Source organism: Pleurodeles waltl, chromosome 5 (assembly GCF_031143425.1).
Source record: "Pleurodeles waltl isolate 20211129_DDA chromosome 5, aPleWal1.hap1.20221129, whole genome shotgun sequence".
NCBI lineage: Eukaryota > Metazoa > Chordata > Amphibia > Caudata > Salamandridae > Pleurodeles > Pleurodeles waltl.
In genome coordinates, this window is record NC_090444.1 from 848,447,225 (window position 1) to 848,461,916 (window position 14,692).

Genomic DNA, 14,692 nt, shown 5'->3' on the forward strand with positions numbered 1-14,692 from the left:
TAGGAAGGACAGGAGCCCCTGCCAACCCAGACGAGGGTGAAAGAGAAGAGTCCCCGGTTCGTCGAAGACTGCAGGAATGCACCCTAGGAAGATGCCAGCGGGTTCCTGCATGATGCAAAAGATGTCACATGGCATGAATATCGCTACAGATGATATTTCATGTTGGAAATCACCAACAAGCCTTGGCTATGGCAAAAGTGCATTTTGCGTAAAAATGACATTGGATGGACCCAGGAGGGACTTGGGGGCCTCAACTCTGTGTGAGGAGGAAGAGGGGGCTCTCAGCACTTTAGAGAGCCCTCAGGATGCCAGCCAGCACCCCGCAGGTCCCAGGACACGGGGACAAAGGAGGTGCAAAATGCAGATGAAGCAGCACAACAAAAGAAGGTCCCACGCCGCCGGAGAACAACTCAGCAAGTTGAGCGTCACAGGATGGACTGCTGGGGACCTGGGCCAGGCTGTGCATGAAGGAATTTTGCAAAGAGTGCACAGAGGCCTCAGAAGGTGAAGAAGACGCAGTACAAATAGGTACCATCGCTCTCGGGGAAGGCAAGGTCTTACCTCCTCCCAATTGCATCAGCAGGCCCTCAGGACAGTCTTTGTCAATGAGGTCCACCCTCTGTGTCCTTAGGAGCACGCTTGTTGCTGTGAGTCCCAGGCTACCGGTCGTCGTCTTGGAAGGTGCCTGCTCGGAGCAGGAGAGTGACTCCGTCACTCCACAGGAGATTTCTTCAGTCCTTCTGGTGCAGGATGAAGACAGGGAGTCCCCAGAGCATGCACACCGTGGAAACTGTTGCAGTTGCTGACTTGAAGCTGAGGTTGCTGAAGAAAAGTGTCTCTCGTAGACACTTTGTTGCAGTTACAGCATTTCTTGGAGCAGGCTGCGGTTGATCCGAGGTCAGAAGAGTCTGAAGTTGTTGCAGAGGCTTCCTGAAGGAAACTTGCAAGCAGAATCTGAAAAGAACCCACAGGACAGACCCTAAATAGCCCTGAGAAGATCGGCTACCTCATCAGGTATGGACCTACCAGGAGCGTATTCTGACATCACCTGCTGGCACTGGCCACTCAGAGCCCTCCAGAGTGCCCTGACACCTTGCAAAGCAAGATGGCTGAAGTCTGGGACCCACTGGAGGAGCTCTGAGCACCACCCATAGAGTGGAGAAGTACAGGGAGTGGGCACTCCCCTTTCCTTTGTCCAGTTTTGCATGAGAGCAGAGGAGAAGTGGTCCCTGAACCAGTGTAGACTGGTTTATGCAAGGACGGCACCATCTGTGCCCTTCGAAGCATTTCCAGAGGCTGGGGGAGGCTACTCCTCCCCAGCCTGTAACACCTATTTCCAAAGGGAGAGGGTGTAACACCCTGCTCTCAGAGGAAATGCTTTGTTCTGCCTTTTCTTGGACTGGGCTGCCCAGACCCCAGGCGGGCAGGACCCTGTCTGTGAGGTGGCAGCAGCTGTAGCTGCAGTGCAAGCCTCAGAGAGCTAGTTTGGCAGTACTGGGGGTCCATGGTGGAGCCCCCAGGATGCATGGAATTGGCTCCCCAAAACCAGATTTGGAATGGGGGGACATGATCTTAGACATGTTACATGGCCATATTCGGAGTTACCATTGTGAAGCTACATCTAGGTAATGACCTATATGTAGTGCACGCGTGTAATGGTGTCCCCGCACTCATAAGGTACGGGGAAATGGCCCTAAACTATGTGGGGGCACCTTTGCTAGAGCAAGGGTGCCCTCACACTACGGGCCAGATGTAGCAAACCATTTGCGAGTCGCAAACGGCGAAAATCGCCGTTTGCGAGTCGCAAACGTGTGTTTGCTATGCAGAAATGCATTTTGCGAGTCGGAACCGACTCGCAAAATGCATTTCCGACTCGCAAATAGGAAGGGGTGTTCCCTTCCTATTTGCGACTCGCAGTGGTATGCAATTCCATTTTCGACCGCTTACGCGGTCGCAAATGGAGTCGCAGTTACCATCCACTTGAAGTGGATGGTAACCCACTCGCAAACTGGAAGGGGTCCCCATGAGACCCCTTCCCCTTTGTGAGTGGACCCAAAAATATTTTTTCAGAGCAGGCAGTGGTCCAAGGGACCACTACCTGCCCTGAAAAAATCCGAAACAAAAGGTTGCGTTTTTTTTTCTAAGTGCAGCTCGTTTTCCTTTAAGGAAAACGGGCTACACTTGGAAAAAAAAACTGCTTTATTTAAAAGCAGTCACGGACATGGAGGTCTGCTGTTCCCAGCAGGCATCCATCCCCGTGAGTGCCCATAGTCGCTATGGGGGCGCAAATTGCGACCCACCTCAAGTCACAATTTGCCGGCTTCCTATATCTGGCCCTTAGTAACTTTGCACCTAACCTTCAGCAAGTGAAGGTTAGACATATAGCCGACTATTAAGTTACTTAAGTGCAGTGAAAATGGCTGTGAAATAACGTGTGCATTATTTCACGCAGGCTGCAATGGCAGTCCTGTGTAAGGGTTTGTCTGAGCTCCCTGTGGGTGGCAAAAGAAATGTGCAGCTGGAACCCCAATGCCCTTGGTACTTAGGTACAATATACTAAGGATTTATAAGGGGGATCCAGTATGCCAATTGAAATTGGTGAATGAAGTCACTGGTCCATAGTGACAAATTTAAAAGCAGAGAGAGCATAAGCACTGAGGTTCTGGTTAGCAGAGCCTCAGTGACACAGTTAGGCACTACACAGGCATACACATTAGGCCATAAATTGTGAGCACTGGGGTCCTGACCAGCAGGGTCCCAGTGAGACAGGCAAAACCATACTGACATACAGGTAAAAATGGGGGTAACATGGCAAGGAAGATGGTACTTTTCTTACATCCACTGTTGGTATTGTAAGATATTGAAAAATCATTAACTGTCAGTGACCTCCTGGTCAGCATCTGCTGACTTCCCCAGTTCCTCTGGCTGCTGCTGCCACTGCATTTTGCTGGGATGAATGAGAGTCTCCTGACTCTCAGTTTGAGGCTTTCCTCCACCTGCAGGCTCATCCCTGCGCCTCATCCCTGGTGGTCTAGTGGCCATCACAAGTAAGTATCTCTTTCTCTCTTTCATCATGCTTTTTCTCCCCTTCTTAATGGCAGCCGCAGTGCTGTGAGATTGCAACTGCACTGACCTCCTGGTCAGCGTCTGCTGCCCTTCCCAGCTCTCTGGCTGCTGCTGCCTCTGCCTTTTGCTGGGACGAACTGAGTCTCCTGACTCTCAGTTTGAGGGCCTCCTCCACCCGCAGGCTCATCCCAGCACCTCATCCCTGGTGGTCTAGTGGCCATCACAAGTAAGAATCTCTTTCTCATTGTAGCTCTTTCACTCTTGCTTTGTCTGCCTATTTCAATTTTTTTCTTTAGTTTTTCCTTTATTCCTTTTTCCTTTCTCGTGTCTTTCCTCTGCCCCCCTTCCCCCGTGAATCACCTTTCACGCTCTCCCGCCTCCCAGCTGACCGCTCCCCCCCACCTCCCTCCCCTTCTTAATGGCGGCCGCAGCACTGTGAGAGGGTAACTGCGCTAACCTCCTGGTCAGCGTCTGCTACCCTCCCCAGCTCCTCTGGCTGCTGCTGCCTCTGCCTTTTGCTTGGACTGGCTCTCCGTTTGAGGCCCTCCTCCACCCGTAGGCGCATCCCTGCACCTCATCCCCAGTGGTCTAGTGGCCGTCACAAGTAAGTATCTCTTTCTGTCTGTTGCTGTTTCACTCTTGCTTTTTCTGCCTATTTCTATTTTATCTCTTGTTTTTCCTTTATTCCTTTATTCCTTTTTCCTTTCTCCCCTCTTTCCTCTGTCCCCTGCCCCCAAGAAGCACCATTCCCACCCTCCCACCTGACTGCTCCCTCCCCTTCTTAATGGCAGCCCTGTGCAGCGGGCGCGCCACCTGCACGCCAAAGGCAAGCCTGTCTGCGCCCGTGCGCACCTGGACCGCGCACAACACCAGGAACCCTGGATCTTTATCAAACCACCCGTGGGGCTGCTTCCGTTATGACTCCGAGACCCTCCTCCACCTCAACACTGGACGTCTCTGCAACTACTGCACCATCTCCCCCAAGGACACCCATGGACCTTTCACACGCAAGAACTGCACTTCAGCGCCAGCCTCAACAACCTGAAGGTACTCTCCGCACACAAAGATGCCAACAACCCCATCAACTGCCTAATCCTCAAGATCCGCTCCATCCACAGACACGCCACCGAACTCTAGGACTTGATTGACACCGCCCAACCAGACATCGCCTTCCTTACCGAGACCTGAACCAACCTTACCTCAGGTCCAGACATCGCCATCGCCATTCCTGACAGTTACAGTATCCTAAGGAGGGACCGGCCCTCCTACCTGGGTGGGGGACTCGTCATCGTACACAAGTCCTCACTACATGTCAAGGCCGTCCCAGAAGAACACTGCACCACCATGGAACACCATCCCTTTTGGTCCACTCCAACCACAACTCCTCCATCAGCGGCATCCTGGTGTACAGGCCACCCGGCCCCTGACCAGCTTTCATAGATGACGACGTAGACATCGCTACCCCCCAGGCTGTGGCATTAGTCGACTACCTCCTTCTCAGCTACCTGAATTTCGAGGACTGCACTGACCCAAACACCAACACTCTACTCAACAACCTCACCACCCTCTGCCACAGACAGCTGGTCTCCGCACTCATACACATCACAGGACACACACTGGACCCCATGTTCACCTCTAGCAACTGGATCACCATCGAGACCATCTCCACCCCAGACTGGACCAACCACTGCTGCATACACTTCACAGTCAACACACCCAGCAGCCGCAGCCCCAGGACCCCCTCACAGGAAATGGAACCAAATCACCGACGAGCAACTCACCTCATTGCTCACCAAATCCCTCCCTCCCACGACACCTACACAGCAGTGCGCAATCTCAACACATGGACCACTGAATGTGCCAACACTTCAACCCCTCTCCCTCTGACAATTACCAAATGCATGCCCAAGAAAGCCAGTTGGTTCACCACCGAACTACAAGAATCAAAGCGTACTCACAGACGTTTAGAGAAAAAATGGAGGAACAGCCAAATCAGCGAAGACCTTGCCTCATTCAGAGCCACAACCACCGCCAACCGATGAAAAATCAAGGATCTAGGAAGTACGCACAACTCTAAGGAACTCTTCTCAGTCATCAACAAGTTCACTGATCCCCCGTCCGAAGCCACTAGCATCCCCCGTCACCCGACATCTGTGGCAAACTCGCCTCCTTTTTACACCACAAGATTCAGTACATCTACAACAGCTTCGTCCAGGAAAATCCTGGCACTAGAACCTGCGACCGATCCACCCCCCGCCCAGAACACACCCAGACCATCTACAGCTGGTCCACGCTCACCACAGAGGTAACAGTCAACATCATGAACAACACCCACTCCGGAGCCCCCTCGGACCGCTGCCGGGACTGCATATACATGAGAACAGCACATCCATCGTCCCTAAGCTCCGGAACACAATCAACTGCTCCATCAACATGGGCACCTTCCTTTAGGACTGGAAACACGCCAAAACATGCTTTCTCCTGAAGAAAGCTTTGGCCGACCTAACAGAATTAAAGAATTTCTGGCCCATCTCGCTGCTACCCTACATTGCCAAAATACTGGAGAAAGCAATCAGCACACAACTACGGAATTTCATTGAGGCCAACAACTCCCTGGACAGCTGCCAGTCCGGCTTTCGCAGCAACCACAGCACGGAGACAGCCCTCCTGGCAGACACCGATGACATCAGATTACTCCTATACCGCAGCCTCGCCACAGCAGTTATACTCCTTGACCTCTCAGCAACATTCAGCACGGTCTCCCACAGCACTCTGCACACCAGACTCCACAACATAGGAATCTGCAGAAGGACCCTGGAATGGATCTTCTCCTTCCTCTTCGGGAGCATAGAGGATCAGACTCCCGCCCTACACATCCAGACCCACAGGAGTCAACTGCGCAGTCCCCCAAGGATCCTCTCTGAGTCCCACACAGTTCAACATATCCATGGCCACTTTTGCTGCCATCGTCAGAAGCCACAGTATGAACATCGTGTCATATGCTGATGACACACAACTCATCATTTCCCTCACCGAAGACACGGCCAAAAGAAACTTCCACTCAGGAATGGAAGCCGTCCCCAACTGGATGAAAGAAAGCTGCCTCAAGCTCAACTCCGACAAGACTGAACTCATCATCTTCCGTAACACCACCTCAGCTTGGCACGACTCCTGGTGGCCCACATCCTTCAGCACCCCCTCTGCACCAACCAGGCACACCCGCAACTTAGGATTCATCCTCAACTCCTCCCTAAACATGAACTGCCAGGTAAACTCTGTTGCCTCCTCCTGCTGGCACACACTGCGCAAACCTCAGAAGTTCTTCAGAATGATCCCAGCCCACTGTTGAAGGACAGTCACCTACGCCTTAGTCACTAGCAAGCTTGACTACGGCAATGCCCTCTATGCTGACACCTCAACCAGGAACATCAAAAAACTACAACTCATCCAGAACACCACTGCAAGACTCATTCTGGACCTCCTCCGCCGAGAACACATCTCCCATCACCTGAGGACCCTCCACTGGCTACCAGTAGAGAATTGAATCACCTTCAAGCTTCTCACCCACATGTGCAAGGACATACACAACGCAAGACCAGCCTACCTGAACCACTGCATCTACTTTTACACTCCTGCCAGATCCCTCCGCTCCGCCCAGATGGCCCTGGCCACCTTCCCTTGCATTTGCAAAACCGCCGCCGGAGGTCGATCTTTCACCTACACTGCAGCGAAGAGCTGGAACAACCTCCCCCTGCACCTCAGACAAAGCCCGTCACTCACCATCTTCAGAAAGAACCTCAAGACGTGGTTCTTCGGGTGAGGCCCCTTCCCCTCCTCCCAGCACCTTGAGGCCCTCACGGGTGAGTAGCTGCGCTCTACAAATACTGATAGATTGATTGATTGTCAGTGGGATTTTTGGGCAATGTTTGAATGGATTTGGTGTTCTTTCATGTTCTCTTTTCTTTGACTGGTATTTTTCTTCACATGTCTCACGTGCACATTTTTTCTGAGTTAAACATTGATATTGCACAATCACCTTCTTCACTTTCGCTTGATATTGATACTAAAGAAATTTTTGACGATGATTTAGATGGCAATTAACTTCATTTGGTGCCGATTTATCTCAACTACTGTTGTCGCTAGGCCTTGTGGGCCTGCATAGAATGTCGCTTCTGGAAGGTTCGGGTGCCCATTTTGTCTTCTCGTTGTGACGCACTTCCATTTTCCTTCGCCTTGCAGACCGTTACAAAATGGTTCTACTTCCCACAGCCTTTGCATATCTGTCCAATGGCAGGACATTTACTTTTGTGTGGAAATTTCACCTGAAGCACAACTACTTTTTCCAGGAAGACATCACATTGTGTCCTTCAGCTTTGTGCTTCTGCTTCCTTTCCATGTTTATGACTGACTCACTTTCGGCGCTTCTGGCCTCCATGTCAGCATCTTGTCAATCTGTATGCTCTTCAGCTCTAGCACATATGAGAACTTGATCCAGACTAAGTTTCTCCTGGCATTTGTCATCTGAATGAATCTGCCAGGCATTCGACAAGAACTCTGAGATGTATTTCTTCCTCATCCTTAAATTCATAAAACCCACAGAGTTTGATGAGCGTAATCTGCCTCTCAACAAATTTGTCTATGGTTTCACCAAGTCTATGTCATTCTTGTTTTTCGTGTATAGGTTTTTATTTGCATTTGTAAAATACATGAAACAATAATGACATTCTTTTACAACTGTACATGATGAGGTGCCAGATCACAGAAAATATCGCCCTCCTCACCCCATCCCACTATTACTCTTGCTTTTCATTGTTTAATAACACTCTGCATTCACCCATTCAGCCATATCCTGCATCCATTCCTCAAAAAAAAGGGAAAACGGGGATCACCATCTAGTTGAAATTCTGCACTTGGCCAGTATAAGCCCCAATAAAATACATTTCCTACTCAATTTCTTTTTGTTTTTCCTAGGGACCAGTCCTAACAAGCACTGTCCAATTTCTCTGGGTACGGACCAACCTGTGGTCCTGTTCAGGGCCTCAAGCACAGTCTCCCAATATCTTTCCAGCTTTGGGCAGCCCCACAACATGTGCAGGGAGTCTGCATGTAGCCCAGCGCACCAAGGGCAGGACAAAGGGCGTGCAAGGTATATTGCATGCAGTGTGGCAGGAGTGAGGAAGACCTGATAAGTTATATTGAACTGGACTAATTCAAATCTCGGTTTCTACGAGGTGGTCTTCAGCCCCTTGTGGATTCCCTCCCATTCCTTGGGTGTCAGGGGTTCCCCAGGCCTTCACGCCATTTATTATGAATTGGGAAATCTGCCCGTGGTAAGTCTTCCCTCAGTGCCCCATAAATGTATTAAACTAGTCATCAAACCACCCCCCCCACTAAATCAAGCAGAGCAGCCAGAGACTGTAACTCCACATGAGTCTCAGGGAACGTAGGCCAAATTCCATGGGCAATCACTGCTTTTTTTGCACATTGGAGGAATTAACCTGGTCCAAGGCTAACCATTTCTATGGTGTCCTCCATAGTGATAAATCAGTCATCAGGGTATAGGTCCCACAGGGTAGGTCAGCCTCCCTCCTGCCACCTGTCTATTGACATCGCACGCATTATGAGCAAGAATAGGTGAAGTGTCCAAACGGACATGTTAGGCGTATAGGGGGGACCTTCATAGAAGTGATCGCTCTGCTCTTTCCCAGGTCCTATAGACCTGTTGTACTATATATGGCACGGTATTTGGAACTCTTGCGCCCATCATTAGTGTGTCTGGATGTGGAGAACCATTACAGGTACCCCTCAATAATTGGATTTCCATGTCTCATGATCATCCAGCCATTGCACTGCGTGCTGCAGTTGAGTAGCAAGGTAGTAAAGCTTCAGGTGGGACAACTGTAGCCCAACCCCAGACCAAGTGTGTTTAAGAGTGGCCAGACTGACCCTTTTCCTACCCGAAGCCCATAGGAGTTAGACAATCGGTTATTCCAGCTCCAAGAAGTACTTTCTAGGAATCTCAAACAGGGTCACGTGAAAAACGTAAAGGCATCTGAGTAGAATTATCATTTTAACTAATGCCAGTTTTCCCATCACGGATAAATGTAGTGTGTTCCAGAATCTTATTGACAGCCCTAAGCCCCCAATACATTCTCTACCTTGGCTGTCTCAAACTCTGGAGCTCCATGAGTCAGTTTGATCCCCAGATAACAAACACTTTTCGCTTCCCGGGGGAGCCCTAATTTAGAGAGATCTGAGGCCTGTGTAGGAGGCTGGCCTGATTTGTAGTGGGTACCTTGGGTACTAACACCTTATACCAGGTCCAGTTATCCCTGATTAGTGAACTAGTGGTGTTCTAGCAGTTTAGGCTGATAGAGGAAGCTATAGCAGAGCAGCTTAGGCTGAACTAGGAAACATGCAAAGCTCATGCAATACCACTTATAGTTACACAGTACTTATCCACAAGTAAATACAATACTCAGGCCCGTATTTATACTTTTTTAGCGCCGCATTTGCGTCGTTTTTTGACGCAAAAACGGCGCAAACTTGCAAAATACCATTGTATTTTGTAGGTTTGCGCCGTTTTGCGTCAAAAAGCGGCGCAAATGCGGCGCTAAAAAAAGTATAAATACGGGCCTCAGTGTTACCAAAAATAAAGGTAGTTTATTTGGGTGACACAGTACCACAAATATCTTAGAGGCAATACTCCTTCTAGAGGTAAGTATTATACACAATATATACACTAGACACCAAAATTAGACAAGTACTTAATCATAGAATAGTGCAAACAATAGGAAATAGGAAATGCTATAGAATGCAATAGGAGAAAATAGGTCTAGGGGCAACACAAACCATATACTAAGAAAGTGGATTGTGAATCACAAATTCCCCCCTAGACAAGTGTAGTGTGTACAGAATCACTGGGACAGTAAGAATACAGTAAAGGTAAGTAAATTACCCCACCCCTTAGTCCAGAAAAGCAGGAGTAAAGTACTGCAAGTTTCTTTAGGACACACTACACCTCGTGATATGGATTATTGCAGTAACCAAGGACCTGAAGAACTGCAAAAGAAGGGGACCAAGTCCAGAAGTCGAAAGAAGTTCCAGGAAGGACAGGAGCCCCTGCCAACCCAGAAGAGGGTGAAAAGAAGAGTCCCTGGTTGGACAAAGACTGCAGAAATGCACCCTAGGAAGATGCCAGTGGGTTCCTGCATGATGCAAAAGATGTCCCACGACATGAAGATGGATGCAGACATGATTTCGTGTTGGAAGTCACCAACAAGCCTTGGTTACGACAAATGTGCGTTTTGCTTCAAAATGGCACTGGCTGCACCCAGGAGGGATCGGGGGCCTCAACTCTGTGTGAGGAGGAAGAGGGGGCTCTCAGCACTTCAGAGAGCCCCCAGGATGCCAGACAGCACCCACGGGAGTCCCAGAACACGGGGACAAAGGAGGTGCAAAACGCGGTGGTACAGCTCTACAAATAAGGGTCCCACACCGCCAGTGGTCAACTCAGCGAGTTGAGCGTCACTGGATAGAGTGCTGGTGACCTCGACCAGGCTGTGCACAAAGGAATTTTGTAAATAGTGCCCACAGGCATCAGAAGGTGAAGAAGACCCAGTGCACAGGGGTACTGTCGCTCTCAGGGAAGGCAAGGTCCTAACTCCTCCAAATTGGGTCAGCAGGACCTCAGGATAGTCTGTGTAGATGGGGTCCACCCTCTGTGTTTCTAAAAGCATGCTCGTTGCCATGAGAGCAGTCCAGGAGTACCAGTCATCAACTTGGAAGGTGCCTGCGTGAGTAGGGGAGTGACTCCGTCACCCCACGGGAGAGTTCTTCGGTCCTTCTGGTGCAGGGTGAAGACAGAGAGTTCCCAGAGCGTACACACAATGGAAACTGTTCCAGTTGCTGGCTGGAGCTGAAGTTGCAGAAGAAAAGTATACCTTGTGGATACTTTGTTGCTGCTACAGCAGTTCCTGGAGTAGGCTGCGGTTGATCTGAGGATGAAGTAGTAGTTGCACAGGATTCCTGCTTGAAACTTGCAAATAGAATCTGAAGAGAACCCACAGGAGAGACCCTAAATAGCCCTGAGGGGGGATTTGCTATCTTATCAGGAGGGGTCTCTGACGTCACATGTTGGCACTGGCCACTCAGAGCCCTCCAGAGTGCCCCCTCATCTCGCAAAGCAAGATGGCTGAAGTCTGGGACACACTGGAGGAGCTCTGGGCACCACCCCTAGGGTGGTGATGGACAGGAGAGTGGTCACTCCCCTTTCTTTTGTCCAGTTTCGCGCCAGAGCAGGGGACAAGGGGTCCCTGAACCGGTGTACAAAGCATTTCCAGACACTGGGGGAGGCTACCCCTCCCAGCCTGTAACACCTATTTCCAATGGGAGAGGGTGTAACACCCTGCTCTCAGAGGAAATGCTTTGTTCTGCCTTCCTGGGACTGAGCTGGTCAGGCCCCAGGAGGGCAGAACCCCATCTGTGAGGTGGCAGCAGCTGTAGCTGCAGTGCAAGCCTCAGAGAGCTGATTTGGCAGTACTGGGGATCCATGGTGGAGCCCCCAGGATGCATGGAATTGGCTCCCCAATACCACATTTGGAATGGGGGGACAATTCCATGATCTTAGACACCTTACATGGCCAGATTTGGAGTTACCATTGTGAAGCTACATATAGGTATTGACCTATATGTAGTGCACATGTGTAATGGCGTCCCCGCACTCACAAAGTCCCAGGAAATGGCCCTGAACTATGTGGGGGCACCTTTGCTAGTGCAATGGTGCCCTCACACGCAGTGACTTTCCATCTAACCTTCAGCAAGTGAAGGCTAGACATATAGGTGAATCATAAGTTACTTAAGTGCAGTGAAAATGGCTGTGAAATAGTGTGTGTACTATTTCACGCAGGCTGCAATGGCAGACCTGTGGAAGGGTTTGTCTGAGCTCCTTACGGGTGGCAAAAGAAATGCCGCAGCTCATAAGGATCTCCTGGAACCCCAATGCCCTGGGTACCTAGGTACCAGATACTAGGGACTTATAAAGGGGGGGTCCAGTGTGCCAATTGAAATTGGTAAATGAAGTCACTAGCCTACAGTGACAAATTTAAAAGCAGAGAGAGCATAAGCACTGATGTTCTGATTAGCAGAGCCTCAGTGATACAGTCAAGCACCATACAGACACACACATTAGGCCAGAAATTATGAGCACTGGGGTTCTGAGCAGCAGGATCACAGTGAGACAGGCAAAAACATACTGACATACAGGTAAAATTGGGGGTAACATGCCAAGAAAGATGGTACTTTTCTACAGCCTGTCTACCAGTTAACTCTCTCAACAGGAACAGTATTGATTTTGAGCAGTTGACAGAGCCCAGTCACCCCAAACTCGCCAAGGAGAGTCAGCAATATGGGGACTGAGTATATTGGCTGTCTCAAATAAGGAAAGGCATGGTCCACGTACAGCGAGACTATGGCCCTCATTACAACCCTGGCAGTTGTTGATAAAGTGGCAGTAATACGCCAGCAGACCGGCGGTAATTACCGCCAAACTATGACCATGGCGGTGAGATCTCAGGTAGACATCCACTTTACCACACCGACTGTGAGGGCGGATACAACAGTCACCATGGCGGTAGCCGCCTACAGCCCGGCGGAAGTCAATGTTCCGCCCACCATATTAAGACCCTGGAAACCGTCACCTTTTCTGGGGCGGTACAAATGACATCAAAAGCTTGGCAGAAACAGACCTCAGAAGGGAAAGGACTCACCTTTCGAGACACAGGGAACAACCACGCCGCCATGGAGCCTAAACTTCAAATATTCCCGATGATTTTCTACATCCTGCTCCACCACGAACACCAACGACAGTGAAGACGACCAAGGGGAGTATAGCAGCCTAGCACACAGGGGAGGGATGGAGGAAAAAGAGAGTGACACACACACACGCACAACACACCCCCTCACCCCCAACACCATAAACACAATCAGCTGCAGTAATAAAACATATTTATCCCGTACCCCTGAGGAATAATGCACGGACAACAGGATTGTGCAAAAGTGAGTGTAATAAGAACAACACAGTAGCAATACAAGATGCAATGTAATGGTATACACATATGTACAGTTCAAGGGACACTGCCCTGTCCATATTGTGCACGGGCCACAGGGCCACAGGCTCATGTCCAAGGCCCCACTTGTCACCTGCACCAACACGGAGAGAACAATGCAGGGGCATCAGTTATAAAATAGGCAGGCACCTCAGGGGGACGGGGAACACCACCACTGGTTCTGGAGGGGGAAACATGTCCTGGGGAGTGCAAGCCCACAGTCTCTCAAGTGGGTTACTTGCCCACATGCCCTAGAAGGGGCAACATGCACTTGTTGTGTAGCCATTTTAGTTATAGCTCCATGCACGTTATTTTAACACACTAGGCCGCTGTGCACTTTAACCTAGATATATTTTATTCAGCTTCGTCTTATTATTGTTAGAATAACCAGTTTTACGGTCTTGTTTTATTTCCATCTATCTAACTGTTTTTTCCTAGGCCAGCACTCTGTTCTCAAACAAGACATCCTTGATCACTCTGTGCTTTTTCCAAGGCTACAGCACAATACATTGCCGGTGAACGTGGTAGAAGTTTAGTCTCCAACATTCGGAGAAAATACACATCTTTACATAGGGACACTTTCTCAGAATATCAGCTGGGTTATTATAAAAACACCTCCTTGTCCCTTACACAATAGAGGGATATTCCAGTCAGGGGGCCACGACTGTATGCTGATTGCCGAATGCTTCGCTACAAATGTTAACGCAGACCGCAGGCATTTACTCAGGTATGGGGGTTGAGGTCTTCCCAGTGGAAACTGAAGGGCAGACTTAGAGCTTAACATGCTGTGCTCTATCTTAGCCTAGGTAGGGATTATTTCATTGACAATAGTGACAACATGATAGCGTTGTTTATATGCTTCACTCTACTCGTCACAATTTTAATACCGTCATGTTGTGTTGTCCTGGTTATTGCAGCTCACGCCTTGATATTTAAGATGCAGTCGTTTTATTAAAACTCATTATTGAAACATATACTGGCCCGTCCTGCGCCCGTCAGTGACCGAAAGAGGCCGGGCCGGGCTACACCCCTTGGTCTCTGTTTCTGGATTTGTCTTTACTGCTCGCGAATAGTAGGGATTGAGGAGTCTACAAGTCTTGTCCCTAGTGAGGGGTCTCCAGGTAGAGAGGGTGGGGCCCGTAGGCCCAACACGCCATCAGCCGGGGGCTTATTAGAGGTTCCTGATATCAAGAAAGAAAGATGGGTCAACGGCGGGGGGGGTTGAAGGAAAACAAGGATCTAACAAAACCTTAGATGGATTTTTACAAAAGGCTGTTGGGGCACTTGAAAAAGAAATAGAGTTGGTGCAGCGTCAACTTGCTGACGCCCCTTCTCCTGCTAACAGCCCAGTCCACGACAGTTCACCTTTACAGCCCTCCCTGCGAATAGAATCACAGCCTGCTCAGACCACCGCTCCCTCCTCCCCCTTCAGAATCTCCCAGAGCACCAGGGCGAATTGTTAAATGTAACTAATACCCCCGCCGTGCCAATTTTGCTGGCTCGAAGCCCTTCCAAAGAAG